Genomic DNA, 6000 nt, shown 5'->3' with positions numbered 1-6000 from the left:
AAGATTATTGAGATTGAGGACAGTGAAATTCAGTTTTTGATTTTGTTTTTAGTGTGGGAAACACAGAGAGAACTTCACAGGAATATACCCACAATACTACTGTGTTGAGACCTGTCCCTGACTGCGGGTTCAGAAGGCCTCTTGGCTTTGACCACTGGGACCTGGAGAGGATGGAGCTCAGGAGAGTTCTCCAAAAGAACACTGCCATGGGTCCATCTCAGTGTTTCAGGAGAAGGTCCACAGGCCAAACGGAAGAGGAGCTAAGGACTGCAGTGTCTTCATGGTGAGCTGTGGACAGCTTGTGGCATCTTCTTTGTCTCATCATCATCCGTAACTTTCCGTACGATCACTGAACCTTGCTGTTGGTTTGCAGATCTCTTTTCTCCAAGGCTTGCATTTGATTGGAAGGAAAAAGCTAGGGTGGATAAACATCTTCATATTCCTTCTTGGGCTTTTGCAGATGAACACATGTGTATCAAGAAAGGCCATCACTCCCTTCTCCCTGACCTTTCCTGGGTGGGCCTTCTCTCTCTGAGAGGAGAGATGGTTTAGGACAGAAGCCATTTCCTGAGAGGCACTGTAGAAAAAACAAGTCCTTTGAGTCCTTGCTTTGATTCCTGCAAGTGGTGTGATTTTGTGTGAGTTACTTAACACAGATGTCATGATGTATTCCCATCCATAAATCAGAAGTAATTATATCTTTACCTGTTCAGGAGAATTACTATAAGGATGAAATGAAATAATTTGGAGATGGACTGTTTCGTGGGACCCACACAGAAATCACTACCAAATCCATTCACCTAGCAATCTATCTGTCCCCCTTCTTTCTTATGTGTATGTGTATATCCATCCATCCATCTGTCCATCAGACTCTCCATCTCTCTACTCACCACTTAGCTCTCAATATCAGGGAGACAGCAGACTCCAGGCTCTGGGATGACATATCAGCTATCTAATGGCATCACTGAATCAATGGACACAAGTTTGAGTAAACTCTGGGAGTTGGTGACAGACAAGGAGGCCTGGCGTGCTGCAGTCCACGGGGTTGCAAAGAGTTAGACACGACTGAGCGACTGAACTGAACTGAACTGAATGGCATAAAACTGCCACCCATGGTCAGAGGACTTAACGAAAAGTGGAAGCAATATGATCAATAAACTGTTTGGCAGGTATCAAGGAAAAAGTTGCCTCAGTGGTTTTCAGACCTAGGGTGTTTTAGTGGCTCTGGGGATTTGCAGAAGCACCACTTTTCAGTGTGTCTGCTGATCTACAAATCCAGGAGACTGTGTTTCCTCTAGGCTTGGCTGAAGAGTTTACTCCCAGCTGTGGAAGGAGTAGGTGGGGCAACAATTCTATGTCTGATGTTGAACTGGGGAGAACCACTGCTAAAAAGGCCTTCATGGCAATTTTTAAAAGATGACAAACCCACAGGCACATTAACAATCACCATATATCACAACTTTTCTGCAATACTTTCATAATTTATGCTAAAAAATAATCCTCCGAAAGAGAGCACTTGTTCAGTGGCAAAGTTCGTTAATAGTTAACTGTCTCCCTCCATGTAACAGTGACGTTGCTGCAGGGGCCTGAAGCCTAAGGCTGTCCTCACCTTGCTCTTTCTCTGCCCACATCTCTCCCCTACCTACTTGGAATACTCTTCTCTTCCATGCACACAGCAGAGCTGTGTACTGTTCCTTAGAACCAGCTGCTTCTCTCTTACTCCTCTTCCCATGGGAGGTAAAACTCTTACCTTCCAGAGTCCATCCCTTGCCCTGTTTCATCTGCTGAACTGTCCTGTTTGATCTTGTGTCCAGTCAAGAGCTCCATCACAGGACTTCTGCATCAGGTAAGGTCAGATGCTGCCCAGGAAGTGATTCTTCCTCAGTCCTGATTGCCTGTTACAATCACCTGGGGGCTAAAAATATCCATCTGCCCAGGTGCCCTGCAAATTCCAGACAGGGCCTACTAAGTTCTAGAGACCCTGTCCTATTCAGCCCTTCTGTCTTTGTGCTTACCCAAGCACAAAGTTTGGCAGGTATCAAGGAAAAAGTTGCCTCAGTGGTTTTCAGACCTAGGGTGTTTTAGTGGCTCTGGGGATTTGCAGAAGCACCAATACATCATGACATCTGTGTTAAGTAACTCACACAAAATCACACCACTTGCAGGAATCAAAGCAAGGACTCAAAGGACTTTTTTTTCTACAGTTTGGTAGAAACTTTGGCAACTGGTTTCTGCCAACAAGACAAACATGTCCAACATGAAAATGAGGTTGCATTCATTTTCATTTTCAAATTAAGGAGAAAAAATAAAGTGAGTAGAAAGAATTTTCTCAAATTTAAAAATCTTCCTAGAAGTTTTCTTAAAACTCTCAAGAAACTGCTTATGTGAATTAGAATATGTTGTTGTTCAGTCGCCAAGTCGTGTCTGACTCTTTGCAACCCCTCAACTGCAGCACACCAGGCCTCCCTGTTCCTCACTATCTCCCGGAGTTTCCCCAAGTTCAGGTCCACTGAGTCAGTGATGCCATCCAACCATCTCATCGTCCATCACCCTCTTCTCCTTCTGCCTTCAATCTTTCCCAGTCAGGGTCTTTTCCAATAAGTCGGCTCTTCACGTCAGATGGCCAAACTTTTGGAGCTTCAGCTTCAGCATCAGTCCTTCCTATGAATATTCAGTGTTGATTTCCTTTAGGATTGACTGATTTGATCTCCTAGCCATCCAAGGGACTCTCAAGAGTCTTCTCCAACACCACAGTTCAAAAGCATCAATTCTTCAGCACTCAGCCTTCTTTATGGTCCAATTCTCACATCTGTACATGACTACTGGAAAGATCATAGCCTTGACTATGGCCCTTTGTCAGCAAAACGATGTCTTGGCTTTTTAATATGCAGTCTAGGTTTGTCACAGCTTTCCTTCCAAGAAGCAATTATCTTCTAATTTCAAGGCTGCAGTCGCCATTTGCATTTATTTTAGAACCCAAGAAGAGAAATTAGAATATAGCTAAATATATTGGTTGATTTTGCTTGCATTATGTTTTATTATTTTACATGAGATATAAAAACTCTTCATGATATTAGAACCCCATATGCTCAGTCGATGGAACACATTTGCAATGATGCTGACACTTGCTTCTAGATGGGATACTGGTCAGGGTCCTCTAAAGAAATAGATCCAACAGGATGAAAGGAGGGGTGGGGAGAGAGAGAAAAAGAAATCCACAGGGCAGGCCTAGAGGTGCAGGGAAGGGTTGATGCTGCAGTTCATGTCCAAAGACCTTCTGAAGGTTGAACTATTTCCGGCTTAAGGATGGTCAGCCTGATCTTTCTTGAGGCCTCAACTGATTGGACAAGGCCCACTCACTCCAAAGAGGGACATCTACTTTATTCAAAGTCTACTAATTTAAATGGAGAAGGAAATGGCAACCCACTCCAGCATTCTTGCCTGGAGAATCTCATGGACAGAGGAGCCTGGAAGTCTGCAGTCCATAGGATCACAAAAAGCTGGACATGATTTAAATGCTAACCTTATCTAAAAAACACCTTCACAGCAACATCTAGACTGGTGTTTTGATCAAATATCTGGGTATCATGGCCCAACCAAGTTGACACATAAACATGCGTGTGCCTCATACTAATGTACTTCACTCCGAGAAGCTGCCTCTGAATGGGGGAGGAGGGGGGAATGTGTGGAAAGCTGCCACCTAAGCTGTGGAGCCCAGGAGAGACCAGAAGAGCTGGAAAGGTGCTGTTGTGGGGGTGGGGGGGCGGGAAAGGAAGGCTGGCCACTGCCTTGCCTTGGAGGGGGTGCTCAGCAACACCAAGGGGCTGCCTTCCCACCCACAGAAGGTGGGCTGTGAGGCGCCTCCCAAGAGAGTGGAGGCAGCTCCACCAGCATGGGGTCCCCTGGAAGTCGTCACCACACATTTGCAGGTGGTGGTACTGTGATTTTCATCCTCATCTTACAGGTAAGTTTGCTGAAGCACAAAGCGAACCCACCACCCAGGTGCACACAGGAGTCACATGAAGATCCAGGACCAGGGTGAGGGCTCCTGCTCCAGAGTCAGAGATGTTTCCCTCTTCACCATTCAGCCTCCCTCTGCATGAGAGTGAAAAGAGCCCTAAGAACTCAAGGCTGACATGATTGAGACCTTGGAGGAAGGAAGTAACAGCTGCATTCTTTTCTCAATCAGCCCTAGTATCTCAGCAAAGGAAAGAGAGCTGCCTCTCCAAGCCCAAGACAAAGGCGCCCACTTCTGTGCTTGTTGGCATTGAGGGGAGGCTCATTTGTCCTGTATCACTTGACAGATTGTGGCTTCAGCGAGAAGCTACTGATTCCTCCATACCTGGCGACTCCCCATCACTGGAAATTTCCCAGCAATGGTTTCCCTTTCTTGCAGAGGTCCATTTCTTCTTCTCCAAGTCTAGACACCAGTTGTCCCAAGTGAGCACATCTTGGGGAGGACACATGTGGTGGCAGCAAGCTGAAGGGAGGCTTCCTGGAGACTCAAGGAAGTGGGAGCTTGTGTCCCAGCCAGCGCAGCTTCTCTGCAAACAGCAAGTGCCAGGGGAAGACCAAAAAATGCTCTTCACTTTGACAGACCAGCCTGTCTTGTGTTTGCTCAGGGGCTCTCTTGGGTCAGCAGGCCTGGTACTCTCCTTGACACCCATACACATGCATAGGGAAAGTCCATTGAAATTGGTGTTCTAAAAGCTCTTGACCTTTGGCCTCCGCAGAGGTTTGGATGTAATTGGAGGGAAGGCGTGCAGCCTGGTCACCGGGATTATAGGTGCAGCCCCAGTGAGAAGTGCACCCCATGGGAGTGCAGCATCACTGTCCTGAGAGCTTGTCAGCCACTCGGGTGGAACTCTGTGACCACCCAGACCTCCTGGATCATCATCTGCCTTTCCGCCCGTGGTGAGTTTGCATGTGGAGTTTGAGAAATGCAGCTCTAAAGAGGAGCAATCCTGCTGCTTCTTCAGAAACAGGCGGTGATGAGGGGGAGCTCAAAGCAGGCACACACGTGTAGGTTTCAGGAAGCCAGGGAGCAAAGCAACACAGTAAGTCTCCTCCATCCTCTGCCTGCGCCCTGGGGCCGTGGACCTGCTGGGAGGAGAGCCAGGGCCCAAGGGTGGGCATGGGACACCTGTGGGTGCTCAGGCAGTGTCTGGACCGGCGCCAGCTCAGGGTGTCCCTGACAGCTCATCCCCTCCCTCAGCCCTTCCCTTGCTTTGGGTGAAGGGTATGTTTTCATTAATTTGTCAACAATCATACACACTAAATAGAGATTCCTAAATATGCTGCTGACCTCTCCAGTTGGTATCCAGATGTAATGATTAAATGACCACTACAGCAGTGCTTCAAGTGGGGGTGTTCTCAGAGGGCTCAGGTGGCAATGAGGGGAAAGGTGGGGTCAGGAATGGCTGCTGGCTTGTGGCAACACTGGTAGGGAAGAGGCTCCCACGCTGGCTGCAGGTGTGTGACCCTTGGGCCGGCTGGCACTCACTAGGCTGGGCCTTAGCTCGAAGAGATGTCCCTGAGCCTCCTCCCTGCCCTGATGCTGTGAGTCTTCCTTCTTGAGACCACTGGAAGGGGAACCATCGATGCTGGCAACAGTGTCCAATCTGCAGAGGCCACGGTCCTGCCGGGACCGTTCTCAGGTGGGGGACGGGACTTGTGGCTCTGGGAGCCTGAACTTCGGCCCCTCTCAGAGGACAAGTTATCCTGAAGGAGGACAAACAGGACTTTCAAGAGGGAGGGACATATCCAGAGACCCCGCAACCACACCTGCCTTCTGGATTTGGTGGCCTCCTGGGAACGCCAGACCAGGGTCACAGGAAAGAAGCAACACGTGCCTTTCCCGAGGTCCTGTGGTCTGGGTGATGGGATTGAGGCCATTCGGGGACTCGGGACTCAGCTACAGATGCCAGCCTCCCCAGGCAGCACAGGAGACTAGGAGGCCTGCCCACCTCCAGCAGGGGCTGCAGAGCCTCAGGAGGATGT

At 48.6% G+C, this 6000-nt stretch overlaps 1 pseudogene; it reads left to right on the top strand.

Annotated features, from left to right (window-relative positions):
* The first annotated feature begins 3892 nt into the window (after positions 1-3892).
* Positions 3893-6000, top strand: part of LOC133234714 (eukaryotic translation initiation factor 4E-like) — a 56509-nt pseudogene continuing 54401 nt past the window's right edge.

Source organism: Bos javanicus, chromosome 21 (genome assembly GCF_032452875.1).
Source record: "Bos javanicus breed banteng chromosome 21, ARS-OSU_banteng_1.0, whole genome shotgun sequence".
NCBI lineage: Eukaryota > Metazoa > Chordata > Mammalia > Artiodactyla > Bovidae > Bos > Bos javanicus.
Note: the sequence above shows the minus strand (reverse complement) of the source record. Positions and strands in the feature narration are given on the sequence as shown.